The sequence below is a fragment of the Sminthopsis crassicaudata genome, chromosome 4 (genome assembly GCF_048593235.1).
Source record: "Sminthopsis crassicaudata isolate SCR6 chromosome 4, ASM4859323v1, whole genome shotgun sequence".
NCBI classification, from domain to species: domain Eukaryota; kingdom Metazoa; phylum Chordata; class Mammalia; order Dasyuromorphia; family Dasyuridae; genus Sminthopsis; species Sminthopsis crassicaudata.
This window is the reverse complement of record NC_133620.1, coordinates 303,526,204-303,543,834: the sequence shown is the minus strand read 5'-3', so window position 1 is coordinate 303,543,834 and position 17,631 is coordinate 303,526,204. Positions and strand designations below refer to the sequence as shown.

At 37.4% G+C, this 17,631-nt stretch overlaps 1 long non-coding RNA gene across 1 annotated transcript; it reads right to left on the bottom strand.

Moving 5' to 3' along the window:
- Positions 1-472: 472 nt before the first annotated feature.
- LOC141541009 (uncharacterized) lies at positions 473-1,515 on the bottom strand. Its single transcript, XR_012481626.1, has 2 exons — positions 1,250-1,515; positions 473-835 (listed from the first exon to the last, which is right to left on the bottom strand). It is a non-coding gene; the product is annotated as an uncharacterized LOC141541009 (long non-coding RNA).
- Between the last annotated feature and the right edge of the window lie 16,116 nt (positions 1,516-17,631).

Here is a 17,631-nt window from a genome sequence, read left to right as displayed (position 1 = left end):
ACATTGAAAGGGCAGAATAACAACAACAACAACAACAACAACAAATAGAGGTAATATCACAGTGGAAAAACAGCATTATCTCTGAGGTTGGAGGATTTGGGTTAAAATTCTTTAATCTCCCTGGGCTCTGATTTTTTCCACTCTGAGGTCACTTTCAAAGTCCAGGTTTATGATCCTATGATATGTATATATTTTTCAAATCCTAAATTTTGAATTCTTATAGCAGAATTGAAATGATAACTGTTGTTATTCTATCCTGAAATTCCCTTTTTTTTTTTTTTTTTTAGGATCCACTAATCCGATCAACTCCCAAACCTTAGGCCTCCCCCATGCTCTTCTCAAAGACTCTCCTCCCACAGTCAGCCTCACCTACCATTTTGTCTAAAATCCCCAGACCTGTCCAACCCCATTCACATTTTCAGAAAACACAGAAAAATATATACCTCTAGAATGAGACTGCTTAATGCCCCCCTCCTTTTTTTTTTTTTATTATCTTTCATTTCCGATCTTGTTTCCTCAATGCCCTTTGCCTGTATCTCTGATGTTTCCATGGGTATGGGTGGTGGATTTGAGAGTCAGTGCTCTCTATCAGTCATGCTCTCTATCGGCCTCTTCGACTTTGCTCACCATACTCTTTCTTCATGCCTTTCTTCTTGCTATGGCTCTGGCTCTGGCTCTGGCTCTGGGAGGTGGCATTTAGCAGATCTTTTGGTGTGGGAACCCTCTGGCCTGGTCTGACCCCATTTTTGTTAGAATAGTCATGGATATATGAGATGACAGCCCCCTTTGCTTTGGATGAAATGTTCGCCTTGTTATGGTGTAGCTTCTTCAGCACCTTGAGAGGAAGAGAAAAGACTAAATGATAGAAGAGATAAAGGGGAAGATTATGTTGAATGGGAAATCAAGACAGAGCAGAGCTAAGGAACAGAAAAGTAGTAGCTATTAAAGAGGAATGAGCCTATGGGAAAGGAATAGGATGTAAAGGGACTGAGAGATGAAAAACTAAGGTCATTAGTCAAAATTAGTGAAAAGAGAGAGAAAAGAGAAGCTTAAGACTGAGGAAACTGACTCAGGGAGAAAGGTAAGGAAGGGATAGGCTAAAGTAGGAAAGGAAGTAGCCAACAAAGAATTATGTAGAAGTCACACGGAAAAGAGGGTATGAGGAAGTTTGGGAGCAAAGAGATTGAAAGAGGAAAAGAAATGAGATTTGGGGCTGAGAAAAGACAGAACTAAGAACCTGCCAGCTAACCTGGGTCACACAGCGGGATCGTGGTGTGGGTTTCCTTTTTTTTCTACCCTGGCACTTCTTGCCTCTATATCTCTTTCGTCTCTTTGTTTTCTTTACCATTTTGTATGGGGGCCCCACGCTGTCTAACCTTTGGGGTCTGGCCCTCCCTAAGAGTATATAACTCTGAGTCAACAATGAGAAGCCACACCCTTTGCCATCTGATTGGTCAGCTAGGCTCTCCCTTCCCAGCCAATTGTATCTCTGAGAAAGCATTGATTCACAAAGCACAAAGCACCCAACCAAAACTAGGTAGGAACAAGTATTCATATGTGTACTCTTGGATCTGCTTGAATTATCCTAATCCCCCTCCTCCCACCCATTGTTTTGTCTTTCACTTCATTATTAGTTTTTTATTACACCTCATTTTAAATTATTTAGTCCATTGTTTCCTTGTTTTGGCTAATGAGGTCTAATAAGTCACAAAAAGAGTCATCTGGAATGAATTCACAGGCCCAGACCATTTCCAAGTCAAAGGGCAAAACTTTAGTATAATATTTAGTAAGGAGACAAAGTTAATGTAATACTTAACAAGCAGGCAAAGCTGTACTATTAACTCAATTAACAAAGATGGGTTTTTTTAATGGGAAAGGATGCAAGGCAAAGTATCCTGTGATAATTGGGCAGTTAGTAAATCAAGTGTGTAATTGACTGTCTTGTTTGTACAACTTAACCTCTAAATTGTATAAGATAACGGTGTCAATTCAGAATAGCTCTGACTGTACATGATACTGTTAGTGCAATATAATTCCATATGTCAGCTTGCTCCTCACTGGGGTCTATTCAGATACTGGGTAACAGCCAAGAATATGGTATTTTGCTGGGATTGCTTCAGCCCATCAAACCACCTTCAAACAAATAGAAGCCAAAATATTTTAGGGTATGAGTGATGGTTACATCTTTTTGATAGGGTATAGGGATGTAGAAGTGCTGAACTTTCCAAAATATGTTGGGGTTTAGGGCAAGATCATGAGATCCAAAAGAATTTGTAGGCTTAAACCATCTTCAAATCAAGAGGCAAAGATTTTGTCATTACACCATTGATTGGTGGCTTTAAGTTCGAAAAAGTAGGTAGTGAATGACAAAGGAAAAGCCTCTGCTAAATTTCCTAGCGCTAACTCAACATTAACAAGGGGGAAGATATGATAACCAGGGGGAAAATGCCATCAATGCAGGCTAAATTCTTACTGAATTAGCCACTGTGACATATGGCTAACCCTAAAAGGAGTAAACTAGTACTTGTAGAGTCTTTTATATAAGAAAAATAACCTCAGGAACTGACATCCTAACTTGGCTTTCCAATTGGATACAATTAGTTGTAGGATCATGTTAACTTTGTCTATGTAAAGGTACCTTTTTGATCTCATCACCTCTAATCTCTAACAGATTATTCCCATAACTATATCTTCTTTCTAACTCCAATGATACTTTTATCCTATATTTCTTCCTTGCTGCCATAAGGATATCCAAGTCTCCCTATCCTTAAAAATCATTTTTATGTAAAAAATCCTTATTAGAGCCTTCAGTCACTCAACTTTTCATCCTCCAAAATCTTTTCCTTTTATAGCTAGGTGCCTATGGCAAAACAACAACCACAACAACATTCCAAAGTACTTTATTTCAACTGTTTTCATTTAATTTACTTCTTAACGTTTTATAGTCTGATCACCAGCCTCATCATCAATTCAACTGAAATTTTTTTGTTTTGTTTTGTTTTCAAAATTACCAAATCCAATTGTCATATATGATGGATTTTTCTTGATCTTCATCTTCTTAATTTATTCTGAAGCAGACAGTTGACCACTCTTTTCCTCTCTAGAGATTTTGTGACATTACTCTCCTGTTTTTCTTCCTAGCTTGGCCTAGTGACACCTTAGTCTTCTTTGTGAGACCCTCTTAAATATGGGTACATCCCAAAGCTCTGTCACTGGTCCTGTTACCTCTCTTCTATGTTTAAGTGACTTTATCATCCTCCCCTATGCAGAGTACTTACAAATGTATATGTTGCAATCCTAGTTATAGTCTCTTCTCCTAAGCTCCAGAATTACAACTTAAGTTATAACACATTTTTGTTTGGGTACTAAGAAAATTTCAAGCTGGATCTTCAACTTTCAAATATTTCAAATTTAACGCATCCTTACATCCCAACAAATCATGTTGTCAAGTCATGTTCATTTATTCCTGCACAACATTTTTCATTTATCTCCCCTTCCTTCACAAGGTCATCACTCTTCTATTTAAGTCAAGTACTACTGCCCTAGAGTAGTTCAATAGTCTCCTAATTGGTTTCCTTTCCTCAAATCTCTTCCCACTCCAATCCAGTCTCCACACAGCTGCTAAAGATTCTCTTAAAACACAGATCTGAGATGTGTCACTCTCCTATTGTAACAAACTTCAGATTTGTCTTTAAGATCAAAAATCAACTTTCTTCCTTTACAACCTGACCTCATTTTACCTTTTCAGCATTATTTACATTCACATTGAGGCCCAATGCTACTGGGTATTTGTAAAAATATATATTGAGATAAAGATATATCATCTCCCTATTTTCTTGGAGAGATGGGGCTATAGGTGCAGAATGTTACATATATTATCAAGATGTGGTTTTTGTGCCAGTTGTTTTTGATTTTTTTATTACAAGGAAAAAGCTGACTGGGTGAGATTGAAGAATATCTAGGAATGAGTGATATAAAATAAAGTCATCAATAAAATGCTAACTAAAAAAACAATATGAAAGGAGAAAGAGACAAAGTACCCTCCTCCCTCCCAAAGTTAACATGATTAAAAACTATAGAAGTCTTAGCCCTATCCAACTTTCAATGACAAAAACATGATAATGAGGGGAAGAACAATACAATAATTAGTATTTATCACATCATCAATATTACATTTGTTTGGGACAAGAAGACCTACCCAAATTGACTACTCAGAGATCACTCATAGAAAGCAGAATTATTTATTAGAATCTCCAGAAGCGGACCCCATCCTGGTCTGCTAGCCAATTTTCACAGTAGGATAGGGCCAGAGCCTTGAAAATACTTACAGCTTTTATACATTTGAAAAAAAGAACCTCCAAAATCCCGCCCTCTATATGTTGTGATTGGTCACATAAGTCTACTGTACCCCTAGTTGGTATTAGACAAAGTGATAAACAGCTTCTTAGGCCATGTTGGACAATGGAATGTTGTTTAGGCCTTATCTAAAATCACGTGATTCTGGAGAAGCCGAAACTGAGGACTAATAGGCTTGGTCTACTTTAGTAAACAGTCTCTGATCAATATGTGCTTTGAGTTCTTCACCCTTTTCCCACACACATTAAATACAGGAAAATGTTTCATATATTTCAGAAATATTTTTCATAAAAGTGATTGCAGACAAAAAAGGCCTACCCCTAAGAATTAGCCCCTTTCCCAAAATATTTTGAGAATTTACATCTCTGCATCAAAAAAAAAAACCTTTTCCCAATGATTTATTTTCATATGCCAATAGCTTTTTTATACCTCAATTTGTAGAAAGTCTTTTTCTTTATTGTGTTCATGACAAGCAGGCTGATTTTAGAAAAATTTTAGAAAAAAAAATTACAATGAAGTAATACAAAGTTAAGTAAACCAGAAGAACATTATTATGCCACAATTCCTTTTTATTGTCCTGCCTCAGTTTCTCTAATTGTTCTGACTCAGTTTCCAATGTAATGCTGGAGAAACTGAGGCAAGATAGAGATTAGAGAATTTTTAATATTTTATTTGAAAGGGAGAGATTGTGCTGAGGGCATGATGCCCTCAGAGATGATGTCCAAAGTATCCAGCAGCCAATGTGAGTTTTCAATGACATATTTATAGTTCTTAGCTCAGATAGCTAAACAAAGGGAAGGGGTGGAGTCCAAACTCTGGTGAGCAGGAATCTCCAGGCAAGGACCATCAATCTGGTTCTGACAGGTTGGGGAGGTAGAACTATAAATTCTTGATGACTTAGGAGGAATTAGGAGCCAGAAAGTCTGAACTCCCCCTTATCTTCAGTTTACACGTTTACAATTTATAACTTTAGAGTAACTAGCTCTGAGTTATATCAGTCCAATGAACCAGAGGTGGGGGTGGGGGAGTAGAGGGGTGTTGCAACTAAGGGGAATTGAGGTAGAACAATTAAGGGAAACTGAAGCAGAACAATTAGGAAAACTGAGGCAGAGCAATTAAGGGAAACAGGCAGGACAATAAAAGGGAATTGTGGCACAACAATAGTAACAGTAATATTACAAGATAAAGAATTGTGAATGACATATGTCAGCAATGCAATCATCCAAGACAATCCAAAGGATCTTGTGATGAAGTGCTATCTACCTTCAGAGAAAGAATTGATATTGTCTGAATACATGTAATGTAGGAGAAACTGAGGCAAGATAGAGATTAGAGAGTGTTTAATATTTTATTAATTGGAGAGTTTAATTGACTGGACAGGACTCTTGTCTCAAAGTATCCAGCGACGAATGGGGGAATGACAAACCCTTTTATAGCTTTCAAACAAAGAAAACAGCAGAGTGCAAAAAGTTCTTACAGAACATTTTGGTTCTGTCATGATGGGGAGAGCAATAAAATCTTACTGAAAACCAGTGTCAGGATGTTTGAATAAACAGAAGTAAGGATGTCAATTGAAGTATCCGGGATGATCTTATCATTTAGAGGGACAGTGTCACAAATTCTTTGAAGGTAGAAGGAGCTAGGAACCAGGATGTTTGATCTGCTCCTCATCTCCCTTGATCCCTTAGATCAAATGTTCCTCAGTCTTAATGAACCAGGGGGGTTTTACAACTTAAGGGGACTGAGGCAGAACAATTAAGGAAACTGAGATAGAACAATTCAGGGAAACTCAATCAGGACAATAAGGGAAACTAGTGCAGGGAAACTGAGGTAGAACAGCTCAAGGAGACTGTGGCATAATATACAGACTGAAGCATATTATTTTTCTTTTAAACTTCCTTCCTTCCTTCCTTCCTTCCTTCCTTCCTTCCTTCCTTCCTTCCTTCCTTCCTTCCTTCCTTCCTTCCTTCCTTCCTTCCTTCCTTCCTTCCTTCCTTCCTTCCTTCCTTCCTTCCTTCCTTCCTTCCTTCCTTCCTTCCTTCCTTCCTTCCTTCCTTCCTTCCTTCCTTCCTTCCTTCTCTTCCTCCTCTTCCTCCCTTTCCTTCCCTCCCTCCCTCTCTTCCTTCTTTTGGTGGTGATGAGATGTGGTAATGAATGAGTGAGGTTCCTTTTGTTCAGAGATTCAAGAATTCGATGACCCCCTGAAGCTATGACAAAGAGGAGGCTTTATTAAGGGCAAATGCCAAGAGGCATTCTCTTAGTAGGCATATCTTTCTCAACAGAAAGAGATCTGCAAAAAAATCATTTTTAGAAGACCCATAATCCTCAAGTGAACGTGAAATCTTGTCTGGGATTGTGATTTACCACAAGATCAAATAGGAGTTTGATTTGCTTTTGAATGGCAGAGTTTATTGTCTTAGAGGATATGAAACCATTTGGAACTATAGATCAAAAGGGCTGTGGTTTCTGTGAATTTACATAATTTTACAGAGCTCACTGAGGTCATACAGAGTTCATCCCATCAGTGGGATATAGAAGTAAAAATGTTTTAACTATTGGAAATACAAAGTCTGAATTTCTTTTCTTTTTTTTTTTTTGGAATGCTGTTCAAGGGCTTTAAGAGTCATCTGTACATAGGTGAAGTCATAAATGATTAAGATTGCTACAACAGAGACTACAGAAGAAAGGATCAAAAAGCTAAGGATTAGGTTGTTGGGGATATAATTAGAAGGAAAAAAACAGGAAATAAAAGTCATTGAAGAATAAATATTAGGAGTGCAATACAATCATTGAAGTTAATAGGAGGAAAATTACTAAGAGGTTTTTTTCAGAAATATTTTTCTACACCAATTAGTAAGGGATTTGCCAATATAATTATAGTGAAGTCTTAAGAATATGCCAAAAGCTTTATATAAACAACTATATATATATGCATATATATACATGGATATATGTATATACATATATATTTGCATAAATGAATAAGCATATATATACACACATGTACACATAATTCACTATACAAATAAATGTGTTAACTTGGGATATACATGGGGGGTTCAAGAAAGACTAGCAACCCTTTCAGGGCTGTTTTATTTTTTGTGCCCTCTAACTCTCATCTATTATGGCTCCAAGAAATATATAAATATGTGTAGGAACTATACCTTGATTTCAGGAAATGGACTAAATCAGGTCGAAAGTAATTGACAGGCTTCTCAAACTCACAAGTGGGTTAGGAAATTGACAATATATCAAGCAGGTGAAGAAATTTGTTCCAATATACTGCAGAACACTTAATTTGGTCAGATATGAAATATGCCAATGTTATCTACTGCCCTCCTGGCTATTTCCTGTTGGTCTTGAATTTTATCTTTCCAATGGATTTTGATGATGGCTCTGAAAGTTTGGCTGATGATTTTGGGCCACTAAAATCCAAATCATGAAGTCAAGCTACAAACCTGTGATGTCATTGGACTTTCACATACACTTGAATAAGTAATAAATAATTTTTTGAGTCAGTTTTCTCATAAAGTAAAAGAGGATTGCATTAAAGTAGGAATTTTAAGGTCCTTTCTAGTTCTAAAAATAAAATGGATTCTTGTAGAATTTCTTGAAACAAGCAATCTTATCAGGTGTTAACTCAATGGAATTGAGATGATGTTTAGTACTTAGTATATAGTTCTATAAGTTGACACCTATGATGATGTACTTAAGAGTATATAAGAGCAGGGGCAGCTAGGTGGTGCAGTGGATAGAGCACCAGCCCTGAATTCAGGAGGACCGGAGTTCAAATCTGTTCTCAGACACTTAACACTTCCTAGCTGTGAGACCCTGGGCAAGTCACTTAACCCCAGCCTCAAGGGGAAAAAACAAAACAAAACAAAAAAAAAAAAAAAAAGAGTAAGAGCTAAGAGATCTGGGAGGGAAGACATTCAGAGATAGACAGAGAAGACAGAGAACTGGAGGCTAGAGCTCAGATTCGAAGATAAAGACCCTTGTGATGGTTGTCCTGTCTCCTTCACTTCTCCACTAAGACCAAGGCCCATCTGAAGGTCCCCCAGAAAGCTAGCCTGGCCCCAGGTGAAGGAGACAGACTGTGAAGGTGATAAATACTTTGAACTTTATTCCTGACTATTCTTGTGATTATTCTGCTGAAACCAAGGCCCACTCAGAGGATCTCCAGAGAGCTAGCCAGAACATTACAGATTCTAATGGAATTTCTTTTTGATCTTTGTTACTGCAAAGTCTTCAAAATATCACTACAATAAAACAAAACTTGTTCTTTATAAAGAACAGAATAATAAATGTACATCTTTACTGCTTTCTTTTGATTTATGGAATATGAATGAATTTTCTTAATAGTCTTCAAGGAACTATTTTCTTAATAGTCTTGATGTATAACAAGTGGCTAGTTTTGCTATTTAAAAAAAGTTAGAATTTTGAAAGATTACAAGATTCCTCTCACTAAGAATATATTTGAAATAAATGCAATGTATAAAATTTTTTATTTCTATTTTTTTTTAATTTCTAAAAGTCCATCCCAAACCCTTAATTAACTAGATACCATGTAGAAGAGTCTCACTAGGTCTTGATCCAACCTCTTTCTCCCTGACCCTAATAGTTCCCTTCTTCAGGTTCTCTTTAAAAAACAAAAACTCCAAATCCAACAGACTTTCATTTGTTCCAGTATGGGCATGTGCTCTTTTAGAAATTCTTCAACTCTTCATTACACAGAAATCTCGAGATGATTTTTTTTAATTATAGCTGTTTATTTACAAAACATTTTTCAACATTGGCCCTTGAAAAACCTAACTTTTCTCCTCCTTCCTTCCATCCCTTTCCCTAGATGGCAGGTAGTCCAATATATATTAAATATGTTAAAGTATATGTTAAATACAATATATGTATACATATTTATACAGTTATCTTGCTGCACAACAAAAATCGGATCTAAAAAGAAAGTAAAAAAATCTGAGAAGGAAAACAAATATGCAAACAATAACAGAGTGAAAATACTATGTTGTGCTCCATGCTCATTTCCCAGTTTTTTTGGCTGGGTGTAGCTGTTCATTACTGATCAATTAGAAACTGATTTGGATTCTCATTGTTGAAGATAGCCACTTCCATCAGAACTGATTCTCATGTAGTATTGTTGAAGTATGATGATTTGGTTCTGCTCATTTCACTTATGTAAGTATCTCCAGGTCTCTCTGAAATCATCTTGCTGGTCATTTGTTACAGAACAATAATATTCCATTACATTCATATACCACAATTTATTCACCTATTCTCCAATTAATGAACATCCATTCAATTTCCAGTTTCTAGCCACTAGAAAAAGGGCTAACACATTTTTGCACAAGGGTTTCTTTCCCTTCTTTAAAATCTCTTTGGGATATAAAGCCCAATAGTAACACTGCTGGATCAAAAGGTATTCACAGTTTGATAACTTTTTGAGCATAGTTCCAAATTGCTCTCCAGAATTATTGGATTCTTTCACAACTCCACTAACAGTGCATCAATGTCCCAATTTTTCCACATCCTTTCCAACATTCATTATCTTTTCCTGTCATCTTAGCCAATTTGACAGATGTGTAGTAGTAATAAGATGAGTTTTAATTTATTTTCTTTTATTAAAAGAAAAAAAATAACCCCAAACCCAAATACTTATGGTTAAATATTATAAGTTAATTGGGTTCTTACAACTGGAATTTATTTTAACATGGTTGTTATTTTCTATATATGAAACCCTGGACTTTGTTAAATTTTTAAAAGTTATTAAGTATATGTGTGTGAAGAGATTGATATTGTAACACTGCTCTCCCACACCTTATATTCCTCCCACTCTCAATTGGGGCTGACAAAACATCAAAAAATTAGGGAAATGATGCAGCGTAATCAAGGGCAAGATTGTGTGCTAATCTATATATAAACTTTGTCTAAATTTTTTGACAAAATGAGACACTTTATTAGAAATAAAATTAGTCCTAATTACTGTATGAAAATCCCTGGTTAGAATGTTCTCTGAGAGCTAGTTCTTGGACTGGATTTTTTCTAGGTGGGTACAGGAAATATCCCTGGCATGCTTGAAAAAAAATCAGAAAAATCAGAGTTTAGGTATTATACCATTATATTACCCTCTATATTATGTATAATACACCTAACTCTGGTCCCAATCCACATGGAGAGTCATTTCACTTTTCTAGGGTTCTCCAATACTCCTTAAGAAGGGGGTTTGGGATAGTTGAGGAAATCTTTGCTAGTGGTTCCAGTTATCCATAGATAAGTGTTACCCCTCCAATTGCAGAGGTAATTACTGACAGTTGGGTTAGACTTTTACAAAAGAGTATTTACTTTAGAGTATATCCAAATTATTTGTCAAATACAAATATACATACTCAAAGATCTATGGGAGGTATTCCTTCTATTCCCATGCTCACAATTCCTTCTACACTTTCCACTTCTTCACTTTTCCTCTCTTCCAATTTATAACCATCATATTTCCCAGAAGTAAAATCACAAAAAGATAAAATACCACTTGTATTTTCCTTTGAAAATGTTTTTAATTTTCAAGGGAATTGAGTTTAGCTCAATTCTTATAGAGCAACCCCAATCCCAAAGTCCAAAACTCACCACTTCAGGGCTCTAGTCCCAGATATTCCTAGTTTCTACAAGTTTTCCTGTCAGGGTGGCTGACTTCAATTATTTTTCCTGGAATCTGGCTTCAAGGTCACCATGGGGCTCAAGTTACTGCTACCAAGACTGGTGGAAAAAATGAATTGCAGGTGCATTTCTCATAGTCACTGGGTAAAAGTAAAGATGGGACAGAAAGGTATCCAGTTGAACTCCCAAGTTTGTGGCACTGGTGCTTGGGGATGAATGTGTGGTTCAGAGTTCATCTCTTTGAATGCAACGAAGAGAGTTTTCAGAAAAGATAGTCAGGTAATTTTAAAGATGGAAGTTCTGCTCCATACAGAGCAAATAGAGGGAGGCTAGTCCTGCCCCATCGATGAGGTATGATAAAGGGAAAATTAAAAGCAGAATCTGTCAGATTAGACAATCTGTTCATTGATTTAGATATTATGTGTATATATACTATGTCTATACACTTTAGTCAGGTATACATGTTTCATATTAAGGATATTGGATAGACACCTCTTTTCTCTTCCCCACTTACAAGCATGAAAGGACCACAAACTCTTCCCTCCTCCCCTACCCCAATACTCATGAATTTTAAGGTCAAAATACATTTATACACAGTGTTAGAGAAGTAGGTGGTTTATGCATATGAAAATCTAAATGGGGATCTTGTAGGAGATAATTAAAACTAAAATCCTTAGAAAGGATAGTAGATGAGTTCCTGGCCTGATGTCATTCATTAATGACATTGTCATTAATGCCATTAAGACATTTTTCCAGAGTTTAATTCTGGCTCCCAACACTGGCAAAGTCATTTTGTCTCAATTCCTCATCTGTAAAAACAGCTGAAGGAAATGGCAAAGCATTCCAGTATCTTTGCCAAGAAAACCCTTATAAGTCAGTCGCAAATGAACAAAATCTTTAAAAAACATACTTCCACAATTCCTCCCCTCATTCTTTCTGCCCCTCCCCCTCTTTCAACCTATTTCACACCCCAGAAACAAATTACAAAAAAAAAAAAAAAAATAGCAAAACCAAAAGGAGTGTCTCAGTTTTTTTTTTTTTTTTTTTTTTTTTTTTTTTTTTTTTTTTAATTATTCTCTTCTCTTCAGTTAGGGGATGGGGGTGAGGGAAGAGCTGGTTTGTCTCCACTGAAAGTCCATATTTGATCTCTCCAAATTTCATTTGATTTTTTTTCTAAAATATTGGACCCCAACACCTCTCCTGACCTTCCTGTTTTCCTCAGTGGTTCCTTCCAGGGACTTTCATTAAAAAAAAACAAACAAAACCCCCCTAAAAAACAGAACACACACAAAAAAAAACCCCCAAAACAAACAACAAAAACAAAATCCGGGCCTTGTTCTTGAAAAAGCCTTTTGTCTTCCCTCTGCCCAATATCCAAATTCATGAGTTTTCATCTCCTCCCAAAGCCTAGGCTTATTTCTATTTTTAAAAAGTTCTTCAACTCTGTTTTCCACAACTGCAGAAATTCCACAAGAGATAGATATAAGGGCAGGAAAAGGAGGAAAAGTACATTTTAAAGCACAAAGTGGGTGGGTGGGGTTGGGAGTAAGGAAGAAGGTTTGATGATGGTGGTTGGTAATATTATTGATGGTGGTGGTGGTGGTTGGTAGTTCTGGTGGTGGTTCTGGTGGTGGGTACTTAATGGGGATTGAGGGGAAATGGAAGCAAAGGGAAGAAGAGGAGGAGGACAAGGCAAACACGACCCTCCTTTCTCCTTTCTCCCCAGACCTCTGGGTCCACCTCAACGCCACCTCGGATGCTCCCGGCCTAATAGCAAAGAGGGTCCGAAGCGGTTAGGCGGGGGCTGAATTCTGAGCTGGGAAGGCAGGAGGATCTGCAGGGCAGCCTTGATCTCGCTTGGGCCCACAGGATCTTCTGGGTCACCATCAAGGCACTCCTTCTTTAGCCGGCTAGCCTCAAGGGCAATGCGGTCGAAGAGGTCTTTGACAACCGAGTGGAGGATGGCCAATGCCCCTTTTGATAGATGGGCCCGGCCATTAGACAACTGCTGCTTCAGTACCTGGACCACATAGGAATCCTTCCAGGGCATCCTCCGGTGCCTTTTTCGGTGACCTTTTTTCGAAAGTCTGCGCTGGGACATCCGGGCTTGCACAGGGGCCCCCTTCATGAGTGTATCGGGGGAACCAGAGGAACGATCTCCACTTTCCACGGTGCTGGTAGTTTCCTCGTCCATCTACTGTCAAGGTCTGATGGATTAAGATTGCGTTAGGTGGTTGGTTGGACTTTTTTTTTCCCTTGCTCTGCCCCAGCCCTTCTAAATCCCCGGGGGTAATCTGGCTTGAAATGCGCAGACCGGAACCTCTTGCCTGCCTTTTATACCGCCCTGCCCCTCCCCCTCAAGACTCTCCAATCACAGGTCACAATGGGTGCTCCTGTGCACGATTTTGTCTGTATGATGGTTGGTTAAAGTAGGGCACAAAGGAAAATTCTGACCAGGAAGCTGATGGCTTAATCACACACTCAGTTGCTAGAGCAAAGGGCATGTTTAATTTGTTTAATTTCTGTGAGTTAGTTGACTAGAGTGTGCGATTCTAGTTCATCTTCATCTTTTTTCTTTTTTTCCTAAGTACGGCTTCCTTCTGTCTAGAGTGTTCATCTCTTTCCCCTTCCCCCTTTTCCCCTTCCTCTCACTTCAATTCTAGCCTTCTGTTAAGAATCTTAGATCACTTTCTATGCAGATGAAAACTGAAAGTTTATCATCCAGCCCCCTTTTTACATGGGCAGGAGGAGAGAGGCAGAAGAGGCATAAAGAGGAAATATCAATTATAAGAGCACAGAATTTTAAAGCTAGAAGAGATCTTAGAAAGTCAATCAACTTTAAATGCCTACTATGTGTCAGTTACCAAAAAAAAGTTCCTTCTCTCAAGAAGTTAAGCAATGAAGAAAATGACATTTAAAAAAATCACATATGTACAAACAATTCACATATAGAAAAAGGCATTACAATTATGAAGAATTGGGAAAAAGATTTAGAGTTGGAAGAGATCTTAGTCAATCAATTTTAAGTGCCTACTATGTGTCAGTTATGAAAGAAAAAAAAATGTTCCTGCTCTCAAGAAACTAAGTAATAAAGAAAATGACAAGGGGGGGGGGAGGACTATGCACAATCCATATACAGGATAAAGTGGAAATAAAAAAAGGTACTGCAATTATGAAGGTTTGAGAAAGAATTGCAGTAGAAGGCAGAATTTTAGCTGAAACCTCAAAGAAACCAGGGAAACCAGGAGGGATGATGAGATTAAAGGGAGAGTATTCCATATATAGAAGACTCCCAGTGGAAATGTTCTGGACTGGGAGATGGGATGTTTTGGTTGAGGAACAGCAAAGAAGCCAGTGTCATTGGATCACAGTACAGGTTGGAATATAGAGTATAAGAAGACTGAAAAGGTTAATGGAAGAAGATGGAGGGAACAGATTATGAAGGGATTCAACTACCAAGAAAGGATTTTTTTTTCACTTTTTATCCTTTGCTCTTATTTTATTTTATTTTTTTAATTAAGGCATTTAATTTACAAAACATATGCATGGGTAATTTTTCAACATTGACCCTTGCAAAATCTTCTGTTCCAAATTATCCCCTGCTTCCCCCCACCCCCTCCCCTAGATGGCGGGTAGTCCAATACATGTTAAAATATATATTGACTCCAATATATGTATATATATTTATGTAGTTATCTTGCTGCACAAGAAAAATCCGATCAAGAAGGGGGGAAAAAAACTGGGAAAGAAAACAAAATGCAAGCAAATAACAGAAAGAATGAGAATGCTATGTTGTGATCCACACTCAGCTCCACATTTCTCTCTTTGGGTATAGATGGCTCTCTTCATCACTGAACACCTGGAATTGGTTTAAATGATCTCATTGTTGAAGAACTGATTATTGTATAGTCTTGTTGCTGTGTATAATGATCTCCTGGTTCTGCTCATTTCACTTAGCATCAGTTCATGTAAATCTCTCCAGGCATCTCTGAAATTATCCTGCTAGTCTTTAAGAAAAGATTTTTAATTTGATCCCGGAAGTGATATGGGTTTTATTAAGTAAGGCAGGTGACATGGTCAGAATTTAACTCTAAGAAGACTACTTTAGCTGCTGAATAAATGGACTAAAGTGGTGAGCCTTGGGGCAGGGAAACCAACCAGCAGGCTATTGCAAAAGTCTAATTATGAGGTGACAGAAAGCCTATGTCGGGTGATGGCTATGTCAGAAAAGAGAAGAGACCATATGGGAGAAATGTTTGAATGTAAAATGGGTCTTGGCAACAGATTAGATTGGTTTAGGGTGGGGTTTGAGAGTGAAGAGTCAAAGTCATCTAGGTTGCAAAAACTGGGAGGATGATAGTACTTGACAGTTGATAGAGAAGAAGGGTGGGAAGCAGAGCCTGGGAACAACTTCAAATCTCACGGTTAACAAACTATTTTGACTGAATATAATAGCAAAAGAAATTCTTAGTTATCTCATGGGAGCATTTGTATGTGACTTAGAGCCATCCTTGGCACTATGCTTTCTTTTATTGCTATATAGTAGCTGACAATCTAATTTTATTGCTATATAGTAGCTGAAGTAACCTAAGGGTAGTGTCAGGATCCACTGTTTTGCCTTCCTGCTTCGGATGACTGGGCCTTATGGCCCATAATTAATCTAATAAAGCCTATTCTTTCTTGTCTTGATATTCTCTAGCATAGTACACCTCCTGACAATTGGCATAACCAAGACAGACTTTCCTTTGAATAGATCTTGTGTTCTAACAATTGGTGTAGTTGACAGGAGAGTGTGTCCCCTTACAAATCTTGTGTCCTTACAGGGAGATTTTTGTGGGGAATATAATGAGTTCAGTATTGGATTTGTTGAGTTACCACAAAGCATCTAGTTCATTTGTTGACCACAAAGCATCTAGTTCATCGAAAAGGCAGTTAGAGAGGAGAAACTGGATATCAGTAGAAAGGTTAGGGTTGGGTAAATAGATTTAAAAATCATAGAGCATAGATAAATGATAACAATCTATAAAATGTTTATGATAGCACCTACTTCTCAGGTAGTTATGAGAATAAACTGAGATAATATTTGTAAAGCTTTTAGTTAGTTAGTCTGGCACATGATGACTTGATTTTAAAAAAATCTAGCAAATGAGACTCAAGAAAGTGATAGTTAAGAGAATCAGGACAGAATAGTATGATGAAAATTTAGATGAGAATATCAAGAGAAAGAGCAATGAATGGGACTGATGAGATGAAGTATTTCTCAGTATTGAGTTACATAATCTCTGGAGGAATGAACTTTGAACCCTGGGATAATAGGAAGGTGCAGAAAGTGAAATGACTTGTGGGAGGCAGCCAACATCGGTGATCATTGGTCAAGGATGGTTACATCCTTTTAGTCTATCCAATTAGAAGGCTCAGGTCTTTTGCTTTTAAATCCTGGACAAGCTGGAAGCTGGCCAGGTGCCAGGAGTATATGGTAGAGTTGAGATGGCTTTCAGGTGTATCTGGACCTCTCCCTGCAGGAGTTTTGGTCAATGAATGAATTATTGTCCAAAAGCTTGGATCTTTGGGTTTATCAAACACTAGATTACTATTCCCATTTACTACTTGTGTATTAAATCTATTCCACTAATCTACCACTCTATTTCTAATACAGAGTACCAGATTATTTTGATGATTACCATTTTGTAATACAAATACTGCTAAGCAACCGTCTTTCATACTTTTTATTATTCCCCTTGATATTTTTTGATTACTTATCAAAGTAAATTGATTTAGGTAAAATTGTCATTTTTATTATATTGGCTCAGCCTACCCATGAGCAAATATTATTTTTCCTTTCTTTAGATCTGGTTTCACTTGTGTGAAAAGTGTTTTGTTAGGTGAAAAGATTCACCTAAGTTCCTGGGGTTTGTCTTGGCAGGTAGTCTCCCAAATGTTTTATATTGTCTATATTTATTTTAAATAGAATTTTTCCTTCTATCTCTTGCTGCTGAATATCTGGCAATTTTTAAGAGATCATTTACTAATTTTGGAGAGAGCAATTTCAGTTGAATTATAACACATGAAGCTTGGATATTGAAAGTTAAAATGAGAGAGGAAGGAAAGTGGAGGTGAAGCAGGTTGTGGTCTCTTTAAGAGACTATTTCCTATTGATCTGTGATCCCTTTCAGATTCTCAGCCCCTCCTGGCTAAGGCATATCCTCCCTAGATAAGTTATCTTTCCAGGATGCCAGAGCCTTTGATTCAATTACAAATTCTGGTCAAAAGCATTCCTTTGAAGTGTTGTTAATTCCAATAGGAGAACCCCCCAGCCCCCACTAAGACACTCAGTTTAATATCTTCCATCAACTAAAGTCTTTTGCAGATGGATCTTGGCAGCTCTCTTTGCTTCCAGGACTTTCTGTCCACTGAGAACTGGATTTTCAGTGTAAAATTCGATTTTCCAATAGATCTGCCACTATAAAAGTCAGTCTCTTGGTAAACTGATTTCTATCTAACAATAAACTTTCATTTTGCAACTAATATTTTGGGAATGCGTGAATTCTTTCACTCATAAAACCTGTGGCTGATTTAAAGGGGATTCTTAACAACTCTCTTATAGCCACTAAC